A 19,915-nucleotide genomic window follows, 5' to 3' on the forward strand; every position below is an offset into this window, starting at 1 on the left:
TTATTTGAAAAATTTAATCAAAGTCTGAGCTTATGAGTCTTTGACTATATAGAAAAGGACTAGTAAAGAGCCGTTGTACTAAGTCAAGCCACGTTTCATGTGTATATCATGCTGTTACTTACATTTACTGACTTGCACAAAACGAGCTTACTTGCAATGAAATTTAAAGGTAGCTATAAAGTACAGTTTTAATTCAACAGTTTGACTATGCTTGTGTGGGCAAAATTATAACTGTCAGTCGAGCTGCACAGTTATAATTTTATACAATTTGATTGTTCAGTGCAAACTGTTATTTAAGACGGAACGTCTGTAGTGGGATTTGAATTTATTTGCTTGACAGGTCCTGTCTCTTAATAGTCAAAGTTACGAGACTACGAGCGAGGACCCTAGCTTGTCACAACTTCAATCTGTCGACTCCTGCTATAAAGTTTAATTGGATAAATTTTTATTTTTGTCATTTACTCTATGAACATCTGGGTTTCTAAGTTTGCTGCGCCACTTAGAGATATGTATTTCGTTTTTTTTAATCCAATGAAAAAAATGTACACCTAATGCCTATTTTCCTTTCTAGTTTTTGTATGTGATTTTTTTTAGGATCAAAAAGCAAATGAGCTGCGGTTCTTATATTACGTGATCCAACATCCATAGATTAATTTAGAAAGATATAACTTCTTGATACTGTAGTAATCGATACAATATGGGGCAAGGTTTGTACAGCAATTTGTCTCAATTTGTACGTAATGGTACCGTAAGTGAGTTACGTGTTCTGTATGAATAATGTTTGTATTAAAACTGACATTACACTTCTCATCTTTACGCCTACCATAAGCTCTGTCTCATTACACACAGAATTCAAGTTACATTTTATATTTAAGTAATTAATAAACCTACACATGTTATTTTTTTTGTCCTACTGTTTTAAAATTTGTGTAAACTTTCATGAGACTTAAACTTTATGTTTATAAACTAATTAAAAATTGCTACACTTACGTATAGTAGTCTACTTGAGTGTATCCGTTTTTAATTAGTTTAAAAAATGTATTATTTGAAATGTTTCTAAATATTTTAACTTTGGTCTTCTATGCGTTGATTTACATATTCTAAAATGTATTTTTTTGGCATTTAACGAGTGCATTTGTGCGATGACCCGAGTTAAACAAGCGACTGCTATTATTTCCAGGTCAAGTGTATTAGCAAACACTTTAGGCAAGCCACCGTAATGTTGATGAAAACGCACGCACGCAAACGAACGCTCCATTTGCGACACGTTTTACAGCTTATTTTACCATTTAAAAATTTTAATGTCATGTTGGTACATTAAAAATTCAACAACAAAATTCCCAAGTACGATATCTATACGTATTAAGCAACCTATTAAGTGAGTGAGGTTTTCATACTGTCAACTTTGAACATAACAGTAAATTCACAAAGCAGATAAAAGCCTTACTTAGATGATGACAGAGCTTATCTCAGACGTTTGTCATGCCATTATTCTACCACATGATCCTTTCAGGCAATACTGTGAAATTGCAGTGCTGACACACTTGTTTGAGACATGTCGTTGTCTCTGTTTTTATAATAGAGTAAGAGAGGGATAACAATTTATTTTTATGAATGTTACCGCAGTTACACCAACTTATGTCCTTTAAAGAAATATTGCCTATGTCACATAATACAGGAATTTAAGCCCTAAAAAGATAAAGAATTGTAACATTATTAATGTTTTCAAAAATAAACTTAAATCATATATCATCGCTGAACTGTAATAATCTGTAATATTATCTACAATATATTTGTCATTTCTGTCAATTTAAATTCTCTGTTATAGTTGTGTTAAGGTTTATTTTGTTTTATATTAATCCTTTATTCTGCGTACTACCTATATCTAATATATAAAATTCTCGTGTCACAGTGTTCGTTCCCGTACTCCTCCGAAACGGCTTGACCGATTCTCATGAAATTTTGTGAGCATATTTAGTAGGTCTGAGAATCGGCCAACATCTATTTTTCATAACCCCCCCACCCCCCCATTTAGATTTTTTTAACTGCGCGCGGACGGAGTCGCGGGCGACAGCTAGTATTACATATTAATCCGCAAGCCTGTATGTTATATTTACTTTTTTTTTCTAATTTTAAGCGAAACATTGTGTTTTTAATGAGAAATAAAGTTCTTTAAACCTAAAATATTGACTGAGATTTAAATAGCATTGACCTTGAAGTACCAGGGAGCAATAAGCGGCGAGGAGTGTCATACAAAAGTTGCTGATACGCAAAATCCCTAACAAGGACACTTGTTCCATTTTGTAAGCAGAGGAGACTTATTCATATTGATTTGGTACAAAATTAGATTTCTAAAATTATTAAGAGAAAATAAAATTCATAGTTATTTTTTCTTTCGATATCTATTTTATAATATTGTTGCAGTTATGATTGTATTAAAAATTACCCTTAAAAAACCTTACGTAATTCGATGTTATTAAAATGTAATGAATTAATTCAAATGTAAAAATACGGAACGAATACGGAAATCTATTTAATTGATTTTTACATTTAAAATACATTAGCCAAACAAAAAATGGAAGCCGTGAATTTTAAAATTTGAAAATTTGAAAAAAGAACATCTGAAGAATGTTAAAAATAAACCTTTACGATACACCTTATCCGTATATCACTATAAGCTCAAATATTACGTTAATAACGTTATAACGGAACATACTAATCATTAAAGTGCTCGAATTCATGTTTCTTTTTCAATTTCATATTTCAGAAATATAAAGTAAAATTAAAATCTTTAATAATAATTAAGAATTACTTAATGTTATTTAACACGTCACAAAAACCCTAAGAGAATTAAAATAATTATATTATCATAATATTGTTTGATATTATTATACAAACACCTTTTACTTGTTATTCGAGTGGAAATAATTCTCTCCAAACTTGGACGAATAGACTGGATAAATAGGTCAAACAGCGGGATTGTCACAGCTGATTATATACGACAGGGAAACAGCTATATATTGTATTTGCTAAATATGAGAGTAAACATGTTATGAAAACATGAAAATAATATGCCAACCATTAAACATTTTAAAACTTCGATTGCTTAAATTACTGATTAATGCTGACGATATTTCTAGACTCTCCATACATTTATTGGTCGTTTATTTTATATCTGAATCATATTTAAGTAATACCGACAAAATTTGCCTTTTATAGATGAAAGTTTATAAAACATGATAACTGTTTCATTAAGGAATAAAAAATGATATACCATGTGTAAAATAAATATCTATTCTCTTGAAATTTCTTAAGGAAAATCTGTGAAAACTTTTGTATATAGTTTATATCGTACATACATAAAGTACATAAATATTCTAAGTTGAATAATGTTTTCCGTATATACGGTACCGTCTAGAATTCCCTTTAGATGTTCTCTACCTGCATATAAAGTGGTGCTCAATCGATTAACTTAAGTACTTTAACAATAACGTCTTGAGATGAGGTATTCGTTTTAATGATCTAACATTTTGTGGCATGAGATGAAGTCTAACATTTCAGCGTAGGACATTTAGAATTAAGGTTGTTTTGACAGTTAAACCAACATATAAATATAGAGTCAAAGAATTAAGTTACTTTACTAATTAGGTTCGGACATCATATCGCCAACTGATCCCTAAAAAGCTAAGTATAGCTGTTTATTGCGAATGTTGTCAAAATGAAAATATTTAGGATGGAAGTATTAAATAATTAAATGAACATCTAAATATATAATATTTATTTTGTAGCAACATTAACAGATAGAAGATAGAGTAACATAAACATAGTCTATGATCAGTAAGTCGTCTGTACAGTCTACACAAGTTCAAAGGGAATCCCTGCTTTGATGTAAGAGCACAAATTAAGCAGCAAACTGTGCACTATGTCAGGTTACGCTTCGCAATTAGCGTTGCTTGGATACTATTCGGTTGTAGACTTAATAATGTTAACTTAGTCACGGTTTTACATTACGTTCTCAAGGAAGATGTTTGCAAGTAAGTTATTGTAAATTGAAACAAAATTATAAACTTATATTAGTAACTAGCTGTCGGTAGAATTGGTAAGCGCAGAATTAAAAAAGTAGCCTATAACGTATTCACGTGCATCAGCTACCTTTCCGTCCAAGTCCCGTCAAAATCGATGCAGCCGCTTTGAAAATTACCAGGAACAAACGTGGTCTTGCCGTCATTAATTTTACCAATAAATGTACGTCGCGTTTCAAAACAGATAAAGTACATTAGGTTTGTGGAGGTTTCAGGAGGTTTCGTGAAGATGTTCATTATTATATTCCTGAAGATTTGGGTGATGTGTAACAATAGAATGAACAGATATACAAAAACACACTCTCATACTCGTTATGGAACCATTATCCTCTTAATTGGACAAAAATAGATCGAAACATGAAAATATTTTTTAGATTATCTGTTCAGCAATTTGGATGTTTTATTGTTTCATTATGCGTTATTAATAATGTTTCACTCTATCTTAGTCTTTAAACTCACTAGCTGTCGCCTGCAACTTCATCTGCGCGGAATAAAAATCTTTATTAGTAGCCTATGTGTTCTTCCAGACTCTACATCTATGCCAAATTTCGTCAAGATCCGTTTTGCCGTTCCGGAGATACCTTCAAACAAACATTCATCCATCCATTCATCCAGACATTCGCATTTATAATAAAGTGACAGTATGAAGTGCATAGCGATTATTATACACTTACATAAATGGAGGTAATTCCTGCGGAGCTCTACCTAGCCGTCGTGCATATAAATTGGACTGCGATCTATTATCTAAGCTACGTTGCTAAGCAACCATAACTTAGTAAGTTATGCTTAATCGCACCTGCTACCGTATCGAAAACTAGCACTAAGTTTATGTAAGGAGTTTATATTATATACTTGTGTGTATGTTATGTTTAATAATTTACTTAGGCATAAGTGTTTACAAACATATAAAGTTTTTTTATATATAAAATTCTATAATATTTGAAATATTAAGTTTACATTTATTGGAATCTAAAATAAAAATGGAATAAATCTCGTGTTAGAATAAGAATTATTTATTTATGTATATACTAATAAAATATAATATTAAATATTTTTATATACATATATGTTACCATTTATAAATAAAATTTTAGATTAACATCATCAATCGCATGCCACACTTTTTCCGTGTTAAAAAATGCAACATAAATATTATTTTCATCAAACAAAAGGTATCCGTAATTCACTTTATGTTTGGCTTTGTTCCATGTACGTTGAATTTTATTATCATGTTGGGTTGGGAAAGATTTGTTACATAACTGTTTGATTTATAGCTCTTTTGTTGCGGAAATAAACATTTGTTTTTTAATTTACTTATTTATTTGTATTAAAAACTATTTAAACATTGTCACAGTAGCACGAAATATTAATCATCCCTTCAGGTAACGTATAAAAGGGTCTAATCTACCCTTGTTTTGTTATAGCATTTCGTTATAAGTATTTTGTAGCATAATTTATCATCATAGTTTAAACTTACCGTGCGAATATAATTAAATTGGACAATTAATCATTTTAAGGTAACATTACTCAATTGATCTACATTTCTTCTTTGTTGTTTACAAAATGCTTTACTATATCTAGATGTAAAAACACTTAGAAAATACTAAAATACTGCTTCTATGTCACTTAAAATAGTCACAAAAATTATATGAAATGTTATACAAAAGTTTTCAATGGCCAGATACATTTCATGTGTCGCGGCAAATATAAGTAAGTGCAGAATCATGTTACTAGAGTAAAATATCAGCGTGAGGTAAACGTGACGTAGGAATAAACTTACTTTGTTAATTACTTGCGCTACGGGCTACGTGGTATGATTTTTTTTTAATAAAAATAGAACAATTTTTTATTGAAACGCTTCGTAAATACGTTTCGATGCAAACATTCATTGGATGCGAAGAAGCTATGATTTTAGATCTATAGGAAAATTTTGTTTTTATAAAATTAATATAACAAAAATTGATAATCTATATATATATAAAAGAAAGTCGTGTTAGTTACACTATTTATAACTCAAGAACGGCTGAATCGATTTGACTGAAAATTGGTGGGCAGGTAGCTTAGAACCAGGAAACGGACATAGGATAATTTTTACCCCGTTTTCTATTTTTTATTCCGCGTGGACGGAGTCGCGGGTAAAAGCTAGTGTAATATAAAATCGAATACCGGTATCAATTTTAAAGTATTCTACGTCGTAGCACTAGCTACGGCGTAACCCATTGATTTTATTTACGTACAAACATATTCTTTTGTTTATTTACCATTTACTTATTTTATTGTAGTATGACTTTATTATAAAAAAGTGCACCGTAAAGAAGCATTACGTAATAGTTCGTATTAGTTGGTTAAGTAATCATTTTCTTGAAACTTTTCCAAGTTATATGTCAGTTTTGAATAGACTTACTGACGTAGATGATACATCTTGGCAATTGTTCCAAAACATTTCTTTTTCTTTATATTTTCACACTTTTCGTAGCGTACTAATTTTGTTTTATTTCGCAGTAAAATTTTCCGAGAAATGTGGAATTAATTTTCCTTCTTAATATCTTACCTACCTTCTTAGAACTTGCATTTTGAATGAAAAATCCCCCACTAAGTAAGTTTTCTCTTGGGAAACATATTTTATATTAAGTCACCCGTTTCTTGGAGCAAAAGCTTAGTGTAAGCTAATTTTGTAAAAGGTTTAGAGAACATATTTTATATCTTTATGTATGTGTTTATATCATACAATAATTAGAGGAGTTAATTTATGAAAATTTTATTTTTTAGCTTAGAAATTGTTTTTGATTTTCAAAAAAAAATCTCGTATATGCTTTTTACTTGTTTACTATCATGAAAAACAACAACAAAAAGAAATGAACCTGTAGTTTGAATAAAGAATTCAGTAAATGGCTATACTGACCTGCAGAGAATAGAGCGCCATCTGGTATTTTAAAAATGCATTATATGGACTACTGAGATTAAAAACTACCCCCCCCCCAGGTCAATTACAAATACAAATTACAAAAAGTCTGTTATTAACTGTTTTAAACATGAATTGAGTTGAAATCGGATGGGTTTGTGGTCAAGCGTTTTAATACATTATATCTTACTTCTTACTATTTTATTAACATTTTAAGTGTAAATGTTTGGATAGATGGATGGATGGATGGATGGATGGATGAATGGATAGATATTTGTTACTAGGTATCTCTAAAACGACTCAACGGATCCCACTGAAATTTGGCACATGTAGAATATAGTCTGGAAGTAGACTTAGGCCAACTATATATTTTTTTTTAATTTCTCGCGGACGGAGCCGCGGTTGAAAACTATTATATTATTAAAAAATATTGGGGCTTTAAAAGTTTATCGGCACTAAAAAAAACTCTTCAAAATATACCAACTAATTAATAAAAATGATGAAAAATTCATTTTTAATTTAACTTGAGAAATAAATATTGATTACTCGTTAAACTATTTCGAAACAATGAAACATTAGAACATAATATTCAGAGTTTGTTGGAACTATAATTGCGGTATTCGCTAAGTCACGTCCGGTTCCCAAGTTAATGGAAACTTTTAATTTGAAAATTCAATGTTACAATGTTGGCAATGCAAACGCTTACAAAAAAACTTTGTTTGTGATATTTCAATTGTTAGTTTTTAATACAACAAGATATTAACATGTTCCTGGCTTTGTATTCTTAATTCCACTATTATCCCGAACATCATGTAACGTCATATCAAATGTCTTACCGAAAATTTCCAATACTGCAATACCGCCCAAAAACATGTTGACATTTCTGTTATCAAAGATAAAGAGAAGGATAGCAAAACTGTACCGAAGTTTCGTCGATGATAGCTCACAGTAATTAGTCACGGTATCCAGTTGCTAAACAATAGAAACAAATTAAAATTTATTTTCGTTAAATTTGAAATTAAATTATTTATATTTCTAGTGATTTCGAAACGTATAAATTTTACCGCTTGGCTGTTTTATCAAACAGCATTCATCTCCGAAATTGGATTACTAACTCATTTACATTTTACCTCAATTCATTTCTGCTCTGCGGTCTAGAAAAGACTTCGTTATCTTTGTGCAAACATACAAGAGATTTATGAATTGTTATTTATTTTATATTATTTTATACAAAGTTTAAATTGAAAATACTATCTTACTTATATTATAATGCGAATGTTTAGATGGATTTTTTTTAAATCAATAAGGGGCAAACGAGCAAACGGCCACCTGAATTTGCCGAAATAGCGAAGCGACCGTTGCCCATAGACATCTGCAAATGCAGATGCGTTGCCTACCTTTAATCGACGGAATTAAGAAAGAGAATATTTCCCCTTCCTCTGCGTCCCCTCTTCCGCCAAATCCACTTCGCCTTCCCATCCTTTCCTAATAGGAAAAGGGTGGGGAGGGAAAAAGGACTAAAATAAGGCCTCCGGATATAAGATGAATGGATGGATTTTTGTTTGAAGGTATCTCCGTAACGGCTCAACGGGTCTTTATGAAATTTGGCACGAATAAAGAATATAGTCTGAAAGAATACAGAGACTACTTAAAAGAAAGAATTATTTGAAAAAATAATTATACAAAAGAATGATTTGATTCTATCTATGGTCCGCGACATTCTTTTTAGCAATGACTGCGAACCTTTACGACTTTATCCTTTTGAGAGTAATGATTAAGCCTTAATGAAAACGCTAGATAAAAAGGATGTCAGTAAAGTTAAACTTAAAAGGTTTATGTTCAGAATTTATTAAAACCTAAATAGTAGTTATTTCGATTACTAGGAGTTATGTTCACAAGAAAATCTAACGTTGACTTTAGATTTTTAACTCTGTCCTTTTCATGTAAAACGAAAAGGGTCATGCCTTCTGTTGTTCCAATGTTTCTGTACTAGTATATCGGCATTAAAACCCAAGGTAAGGCAAACTAAATATGCGCATACTTCGTCCCAGCTGGAGGCATCATTTTACTTGATAATGTCTCGTATTTGAATTCTCATGTGAATTTTAAATTCACTCTTTATGTTACTGTTGTTATTTTCAAACGATTTTCTCCTTTGACTTTTAATGACAGGACTTGTCGCGTGCGTTCTCCTCTGTCTGTTTGAACAATGGGTGCACTTGTGCAAACGTTTCGTGCGTGTTTTGAGACAGTATACGTTCATAAAGACGTAACTGCTAGCGTGATATGCACAAGAGTCTCATCTTTGCCTTACACCTTACTAAAAGTGGTCGAACTCATTCAATTAATACAACCGCAGCTTTACCTTGTTTGTTTCTGTATAGTCTAAGATTTTTCGTTTTGTCTTTTATTGAAACTAACAGACAACTATGCAAACTGAACTTTGAATAAGGTCAAGATTTAAGGCTATTTAAAGTTAAAATTTTAAATGTAGGTATAGTTAGTATCTAAGACTTTGTAATGGTCGGGATAATTTCTTTCGAGCTGCGTTGTACTCGTTCTGCATTTAAAGTGTTTATAATTTCATTAAATTGTCGTCTTCGGGGACAGTTATCTCATAAATTACACTTAATTGTATCTCTTCTGAGTATTAAATGTTACAGTGTAAAACTTATTTATCTATCTATAGTAATACTAGCTTTTACCCGCGACTCCGTCCGCGCGGAATAAAAAAAATGCACACAAGATAAAAAAAAGTTCCTATGTTCGTCTCCTAGTTCTAAGCTACCTCCCCATCAATTTTCAGGTAAATCAGTTCGACCATTTTCTTTTATATATATAGATTTATAAAAAAATTAAATTAAATATGAAACCTTCTTGGGTAATAAGTGAGGTCAGATAAATAAAAGAAAGTGTTAACAAAACAATTGACAATCGAAATATTAAATAGATATAATAGTTAGTTTCTGAGACCAAAATCTCTGTATAAAACATATCGTCATCCCTGTCATTATCTTTGAAAAAAACAGAGATAACAATATGTTTTATAAAGTAATTTTGGTCTTAGAAATCAACGATAAATTACAACCAGTTGAAGTTAAATCATAATATAGTTATTTAAATTAATAAAAACAATGTATCATTTACTTTCAAAAGTTACTGAGAGTTATATTCAATGAAAATACTTCATAAAATAGAGGATTTATTAAGAGTATTGTTATTAAACTACTTATAAATTATTATTCATTTCAACTTTGACCTACACACTGATTCATATCCGTTGAGAGCCAACATTCGCCATTACAACACCGCAAATATCCTGTTACTCTAGCTACCTGATTTGAATTCACTTCCTCTCTACATTGTAATATTTAATATATATTATCTTTGTTAGAGGTCTTCCATTAATCACGTAATGTTTTTAGCAAATTTTTGAACCTTATGATTAAAATCAAGTGTATTTTTCAGTACAAAATAAATGAATAATTAATTAATTGCTCGTTTTGTGACATTTTTAGGAGGCAAACCACATCAAAGTATAAACAGAATACGGGAAGCTATAATGAAACCATTTGCTGTCGGAAAACTTTAAATAAATAAACTTATCCTGTGAACGTCACGAGACCCGCATAATCTGTTCACCACATACTACCCTTTTACACATAAATAATGCATTATGAACATTACAAATATAATTTTGAACATGTCTCCACCTTGATTTAACTTTTCAATTATTTAATATTAACTTTGACTCTAAAATATATTAATGTTTTGTATATGTATAATACGTAGTATTTGTAGAGGAACGAAAAGCACGAGCGATAATTTGGGATAATTTGAAAAAATGAAAATTACAATAATTAAATTAAAAGGCGAAAAGAAAAAATTACCATACACCATAAGTAGAAACATATTACATTTACAACTAATACATTTTAGAATACTAAAAAAGAAGAAAAACATAAAATATTCTTAATTTGAAAATAATATTAAAATTAAAAGTAAAAATGTATATACAAAGAGGTCCGTTTGGAAACTGTATTTTTATAATTAAACACGCACACATACTTATAAAAATAGTCAATGTGATTAAAGAAAAATTATAAGGCAGATAACATTTTATATTTCGTTGTCGTTTACGGAAAAGATGAAAAATCGATTACGTTGAGCGTCCGGTGAGGTCGCCATTATATTAAATACATTGCTCCAACCAGAAAGGCAACCGTAAATGGCAACAAAACTAGGACGGTACTGTACTATAAATTTTATTATACTTTTTAATAATAGTAGTAGTTATTTATTTATCGTATACATTATTAGCAACCAACTCGCACTGGGCTAGCGTGGTTGACTATGGCCTAGTCACCCCTAACTTAGGGTAGGTTCAACAAAACAATATAAATAATGTAACTGTAGGATCGAAGAGATAATTATTATATATGTGTATATTATCTATCAAATTCGAAGTCTATCTCCTCTTCCGTTCCAAATACAAACAACCTTTACGAAAGACCTTTATTTACTCCTTTGTTATCTACAACATTGTTACATAACGTTTCGTGAGGGCAATATATTATATTCGAAATTTAATTTTCAATTCTCTAACATTAGGTAGACCGGCCGCAAACAGCTGAAACTGGGTCACCGTGAAAACCTCGCTGTCACGGTCGATGCGAGCTTTCAAGGGTGAGAACAAAAGCTCATGTTCCTCGATAGAGTAGAAAAGGCGGTAATTATTTTTATACATCCCGCTATCAACGCTTTTGTTATAAGAACATAACTTACAGATATGACAGATTTCCATTTGGCACGGTCTTGGCTTCTCACTTATATAGATACGTGATGATATGTTTCTTAATACTGCCTTTCTTAGTATCTCATCAATAGGGTCTTTATGGAATAATATGAAACTTGTTATATCTTCCACATGAAGTTCCATTATTTCCATCCGAATTCTAAGGTTCAATTATTTACAGCTATTTAGTAGTGCAGTTAACTAATTAGAAGCAGAATAAGTGCAAATTAATTGCTATCTTATAAATATTATAAATGTTTAGATGGATGGATAGATGTTTGTTAGAAGGTATCTCGCAGAAATTTGGCATAAATGTAGAACATAGTCTGGAAGAACACATCGGCTATTTTTTTTACATTCCGCATGACAATTACAATGACAGCTAGTTTAAATATAAATTGAAATAAATTTCCTTAAAAAAAGCAAATAAACAATGGATTGCCATACTCTTTGATTTGACACTTCATGTAATGAGAGAGGTCGTTAAATCAAGTGAAAAAACAAAAACGATAAAACAAGCTACGACTTTACAATTGGAAAGCCGACAAATTACTGACGGAGTTAATGAAAAAAACTTTTATTGTGATTGCAGAGTTTACGGATGATATTGCGTTGGCTTTGAATTAATGCCCAATGTGTTGTTTGGAGAAAACAAGTAATTACTTGTTGAAAAGCGTTACCTGATCTGTTTATAAAACATTAAATTATTATGTTTTTTGGCCTTGACCATTGCTTTTCGATACTTGTATTGTCAAGGACCAGGTCACTTGACCCTGTAACAGTTTCGCTGTCGCCACAAACTCTGGAGGGTTATTGAAATCTCTTACTAACGCCTCTTTGAAGAATTGTAAAACGTTAGTATATCTAATCAAATTTGCATAAATGAATAAAGTCTTTTGTTATTCCTTTTTGTGAGCTCGATGCAAAGTTACAAAAGTCTAAATAACTTTTCAATTTGAATATACTTGAATTACTTGTTTTTGCTTTAAAAAATATTGTTTTAGTAGAATATTTTTTAATAAAATAATTATATAGTAGAGTTATTAAAACTTTAGAATTATTTATTTTGATTGACAATGGCCTAGTCATTCCTTCTTAGGATAGACTAAGCTCCTAGGTGGAGATGTATAGTGAGCTGATGATGATGGTGGTTTATTTTTATGTTTTAAATAAGTTGAGTTCATAACCTCAAACATTCGTGGTTTTTATTAATATACTGCGGTTTGAGCTCACGATATTTCGGCACAGTTGCATGGGCCTTGATCACGGGTTGACAACTTAATCGTGGAAAGAATCCGGTTTCTTACCAACAGTACATAAGCAGAGCTTAATCTTTAAGATAAGCATTTTATTAAGCAATAAATATGTGTTTTAAGTTAAAATTTTCTGCTTTAATATAATTTATACTACGTTGTTTATTGAAGCGAAGATATTTAAGTAAAACAGATTCGCCGTTTGTGGATGATTGTTGTAGCTATGTAATTTTATAATTTATTTTTAAAATCACTTTACTTACTAACATAAGAGTCAGTTAGATAAGTATCGTAAGTAAGATATAATTTCTCCAAGACATTTCTATAACAAAATGTGAAGAAAAGAAAATTAATATTAAAAATAAATATTGTTTATTTTTTATGTAGAAGTACTAATTAATTCTTTATTCTATTTGTAATTAATTAAATCTAATACTGTATTAAGGATTAACATTGTTTACGACTGTAAATGGGATATAACTTAAACATAGTTATAAATCTGTAAATTAATAATAGTTCAGTTTACAGTTTGTGTATGTTTTGTGACCTTGTAATGTTACTGTAACGTTCATAACGTCTACTACAAGTTTTCATAGAACATTACTATATCATGTGGTGTGTACCTTTAAAAACGTTTACTTTAACCTTTAACTAACGGACGAATGACGCAAATGGCTGACAAATAAAACCAGAGATTTCCAAACTTATTTTGTCGTACACCTAGGCCATATACTAGCTTTACATTTTTTACATTTAGGAAATTAAAAAATACATTTTAAACTTATACATTTCATAGATGTATCCGCGATGAACGAATAAAATCCCCCTTTTTATGATTCACCGCGTCTCCTAATTGAAAGATAAGGAAAAAGGAAGTTTTATTACTAAAACGATGAAGCTGACAGATAAGACTAATTGAACAGCTTTTACTATGATTGTAAAGCTTCGTTACTTTACACTACTTATTTATTACGGAAGGAAAAACAGTAAATACTTAACTTTAGCAATTCATTAGTGTATTTCTCTTACTAAATGTATCTTGAGCGACTCTCCTAGAGACTAATTAATGTTTTCGTGCATACAAGTACAAGATATTAGTGTATATAAGTAACATATATATTTGTTATTCCCAAGATTAATTTACTGGAAAACCAATTATTGGCCTTACTTTGTTTTTTATGTACTGGATGTAATTTTAGTATTAAATACGCTGTTGGTTTTCTTCTTAAATAAATATCATTTCAACATAAATATGAAAAAAGTTCTACATAGGTATTGATGCAAAAAATCCTTATATTCTACACATGTTTTTGCACGCTACATTATTTATATTACATAATATAAAAGTTAAATTTTATATAGAAATTATATAGGTATAAGTCTGCACATGTCGCACCTGCGCTGGTCATGTTTGAATTAAATATCCAATATTGTATAAAGTATGCGCATACATTTCTTTCTCTCATATCTTTGGGGTAAAACATTACATCTTACCTTTTATATATTTATATCTTATCTATTTATAAATCCGTACCATACATATTTATAATATCTATATTAATTTATTTTATTATTTTTCCATTTACTTAACTTTATTTATTTATTTATTTTTTAAATGTATTCTGGTGTAACTTATAATTGTTAAATGCTAAAATGCCGTGAATGAGGGTTTTTGTTATTTTGTGTTCTGAATATTGTATTTCTTTATTGAATATCGGTGTCCACGATACAAGCTATGCCTAGTGTGGGCATCACAAGATTACCCTAAATAACCATAAATGGTAACTTAATATCCAGATTATTTATGTGTAATTTGATGTTAGTATAAGGTTATTGTTTTTTGGTTTAATCTTTTTTGTGTTAATAAATAAACTTTCTTTCTTCTTTCTTTCTTTCATATATAACATAATATAAGCTACATATTACATGCTCGATAAAGCTTTATCAAAAAAAATAATACACTTTTATTGAAATTCCTTACATTTTTTCTTTTTTTTTCCTTATATACTTTTGCGTTGGTAGACGAGATAAAAGTATCTTATCCGACAGTTTACGAGTAACTATTTATTAGGATTATAGCGAGTATTTATTTTAATCAGGGTTTTTTTTATTACTTCAGCAACACAAGAAATGATATAAATGACCTTTTCATTGAACTCGTTTATTTTAATTTTGTTGATTGAATCGTTTTACGTGGCATAAAATTCATCTTTTGTTAGAGAGAGAAAGACAAAGATATTATCAGTTATTTCATATACTTTAGTTTTTGTCACAAAGCGTTAAATTAACTTATATTCTATACTAGCTTTTACCCGCGACTCCGTCCGCGCGGAATAAAAAAATAGAAAACGGGGTAAAAATTATCCTATGTCCTTTTCCTGGTTCTAAGCTACCTGCCCACCAATTTTCAGTCAAATCGATTCAGCCGTTCTTGAGTTATAAATAGTGTAACTAACTCAACTTTCTTTTATATATATAGATAGAATACCATGTCATTAAATAGATTGGATAAAAATAATTTAGATAGTAACTTATGGTAGTAATTCAATACATTGCCTTGTTTCACGTAAATTAAATTGTATTGTGGAGCGCTGTCATAGCGGATATGTTGCGTACAAATTTCATTTATCACTATTTTGTTACGTTATTATATAAATAGAACATAACACTTCATTTTATAGTTTAAATTAAAATATCAAATACGAGTATTAAATAAAAAATCTGTAGGTAAAGCTAATCTCGAAAGTTCTGCATTAGACAGTTTAAAGCTTGCATAAAGAGCTTTGCTAACTCATAAAGCACTGACGTTAAAGACTGGATGCTTTAAAATCCATTAAGTTAACACTGTTCTCTCAGGTTGTGTGAGTAGGTTTAGTTTAACATTTTCACCTTAATGAACACTTTATAAGTTTACTGTACTTAACTTAGTTTATATAATAACCAGCTGATCATTGCTGTTTCTCGTTTAAATTTGCATTTTATGCCAACTGACTGGTATAGTATGTATATAGGTTTCATTTAATTGTAATTTGTATCTTTAACGACGATGAGGTATCAATCAATTTGTGTTCTTCAGAATAATGAGTTAATAATACTTAAGCTGTAGTAAGCCTGTTTCTTTAATTTAAGCCCAGTCACTCCATGCTGCGTCCATCGAAGTGAAGTAATAGCCCGAGCCGAGGCTCCTGAGGGAGCCCTCGAGCCCAGTAACTCTTAAACGAGGTTTAGGCAAAGCGCCATCTTTGCCGGGCACCTCAAGCCCGGTGAAGCTGTAAATGCCTCTTCAAGGCAAACATTGACTGCTCAGTCTGTTTAACTCTGTTACTCTGTCTGTTTAATTAATACAGTATTAGAGTTTATTTCTAAGCTTTCTTTTTCGATTCAATACATGAATTTCAATATACGATAAGATATAAAAAGTGTAATTTAATCTCGGGATCGTATAAATTTTTATTTCAATTTGAAAGTGTTGAAAGTTGTCAAAAACATGGTTTAAAAGCCGTCGAATGTATCGTATTATTTCTTTTTCAGTTAACAACTGTAATACCCTGTTCTTTTACTCGAAATTCAAATTGAATTTTATTCACTTTCAGAATTATTTTAACGATGCTTTTTTAAATGTGAAACTGTGGATATACAAAACGCAGAAAATATTAAGTAAAACGACTCCCTAAAACTCATTCTTTGAATGGTATAGTCTACCGATAGAAACTTCAGAAAAGAATAGTAATCAAATGACACCTCACTCATTCAAATCAATCAATCATTCATGCTACAGGTGAATAAAGAATCAAACATATATTATAATAATACGAACATTATGACTGATGTAATTTTATCTAAAGCCTGCTTCACGCTTGGCAAACAACAGAGAACAGCGAATCCAAACAACAAACATGAAGTAGGTGTTTGCCCGTTTTTTTTTGGAATTCGCTGTTTGTGCGATCTTCGTTGGTGTCGATTTTTCTACAGAAATCAAAGGATATTGAATAATGATCTTGTCAATCCGGGATTAACTAGCACGTTCGCCAAGGCTGGGCCTGTTTGTATTGGGTGTTTGTGATCGGCGTTTGGCACGTGTTTGGTAATTGTGGCTGTTTTTGGCAAACACCAAGTGTGAGGAGCTGGCTTAATATAATGAAAGATTGACGTCGCGTTATGGTAATTTATAAAGCCGGCTCTTCACACTTGGTGTTTGCGACATACACCCACAATTACCAAACACGTAAAGCCAAACAGTAATCACAAACACCCAAAACAAACAGGTATCCCCGCGCCTGGCGAATTTGCTATATTATTCTGGATTGGTAAGATGATTATTAAAATTTCCTGATATCCATCACTGGCACAAACAGCGAACACCAAATAAAAACCGACAAAATCCACACGTTCATGTTTGTTGTTTGGTATTCGCCATTCTCCGTTTTTTGCCAACCGTGAGCAGCCGCTTTTAGTGTATATTAATTATTCTGTAATCCCAAAACAACTCTGCAATGTTGAATCATAAATCCATTTTCTTTTATAAACTTATGTATAAAGGTTGTCGCTTGGGACTGGTGGAAGATAAAACTCATAAACGAAAAACATATCATCTATATTTATGAAGTGTACAATCAACCTTTTTATTATCTTCACAAACAAAAATAGATAATCTTTATGTATGATACAATCTTTAACAAGGACAATGCAATAAATTTTTAGAATTATACTAGCAAAGCACCCAGACCTCACTCAGGTAGCACTAATTACAAATATTGAGTCCTAATTTTAGTCCTCTTCCCTTCTCATCCTTTTCCAATTGGGAAAGGATGGATAGGGCAAGTAGATCTGGCTGAAAGAGAAGACGCTTAGGAAGAGGAAATATTCACTTTCTATGAGTCCCATTCTCCGTTGATTAAAGGTAGGTAACGCATCTGATATTGCGGATGTCTATGGGCATAGGTCGCTCCGCTATTTCGGCGAATTCAGGTGGCTGTTTGCTCGTTAGATACCTTTTGATATTAAAAATTTTTAAATTGAAGTAGTACGAGTGTTTCGGCAGTGGAACGGTACGCTAAACGAAAGAAAATAATGCGATTTTTTTCACATTACGGTGTCGAATTGCATTACTTGACTTCCGTTAGCTTTTAAAAGGAAAATAAATCCTATAAAGGTTGTAGTGGTTTGTAAAAGCTTTTTGACAAAACCTATTCCATTAAATTGATTGAAAACGATAGTGGTTAAGTTAATTACGTCTTAATTGGAATTAAAAAATTAGTACTTAAACTCAAAGTTTGTTACGAGGAAAACCTAAAAAGTATGGCAAGTAAACTTGTTAATTATCTAAGATATTTTAGTTTATTTTGAATTCTTAAGAGCTTCTGTCACTCGACACTGCTCAACTAACAACATGTCAAATAATTTCTCAAATAAAATCCACAAAGGTCCGGCAGCGAACTGAAAAAATTTAGAAGTTTTATGGTTTATTTTGTATCATATTTAAAGATTAGAGTAATGGTATTACATTTAATGCTTAACTTAATACGTATAGTTAAGTAGTAGCATTTCATTGTTAACTGCGTTTTTAAAATATTTGTTTCGACAGTAGAAACCCATTATTCTGTATAAATATATTAGAGACAATGTTTTTGTATAGTTTATAATTTTAAATTTAATATGTAATCCGAAAACCATTGTATAGTAAGTACAATGTTTTATATAAGTTTTGAAAAGAGTTTTTCCTCTAATGAACATGTAACAAAACAATAGATAGTATCTTATATCTGACATGAAACAAAGAGAATGTAAAGTAGATTAGAGTTACCCATTGTCAGTTTGGATATTTGTGATGTAAATTTTGTTATATACGAAATAAAGTTCATTTTGATTTTACTACATAGAATATCGTTATTTACTTAACGATAAAGAAAACATTAGTTAAATAAATACAACTGTAATTCGTAGCTCGTAGAGGTGTACATAATTGAGATCGCGAAAGCAAAAACGGATTACATACTAATAAGATGTATTAAGAAAAACTTTTTTTTTTAATTTTTTCCGTTTTTAACTTATATGTATGTAAATAGTGTCTCAGCATCTTGATTTTTCACAACATCGGATTTTGATGACGACAGGCCCACGAACTCTTTTTCAACTTCATAATTATTTTAGCTTGAGAATGTACATCTCACATAATCTTCAAATACAATCAAACTTAAATTATCGCTATATCTATGGTTCATGTTTCCCATCCATTATTTGAAATAGTAATTTCATAACGTAAACCTTTACATCGTACTGAAATATCAAATAACAGTATTTAACAATCACTATATCTCATATTAATAACAAATAGGTAACTTTATATCAGTTACGTAAACTATTGTTACGTGAACAATAGAGAACGGACTAGGAATCGTCAGCCAAGTGAAAGATAAGAGCTTTGATAGTGTTCGCGTCTATGAATTGAAAAGCCCAGCTGCTGTGTTCTGAATAAATAATACATTATTTTGTATTCATATAAACCTGCCACTACTAATAAATATGTATTTATTATTAAAGCTAGATTAAAATACTCTCATTTTTTTTCTTGGTAAAAGACAAATGAAAATCTATATTGTGTGAGTAGAACAAGGAATATTGGCGAAACTTTTAAAAGGCCAAAATGCATTACATTGTCCAATTTAATAGGCCACATTTGACATCTATCAATTTTATCTACATTGTGAGGTGAGTTTCTTGAAAACAACGATTGAATTGAATGAAAAGATTTAGACATCAAACATATATGACTAGAATTCAGTTTTTTTATGAATTATCCATCATTTTTGTTTGATTTTTTTTGTGAAATTCTGAGTGTGTAAAATATAAAGAGTTCATTGACGTAACATTTTAACGACGTTCG

The sequence above is a fragment of the Papilio machaon genome, chromosome 3 (genome assembly GCF_912999745.1).
Source record: "Papilio machaon chromosome 3, ilPapMach1.1, whole genome shotgun sequence".
NCBI lineage: Eukaryota > Metazoa > Arthropoda > Insecta > Lepidoptera > Papilionidae > Papilio > Papilio machaon.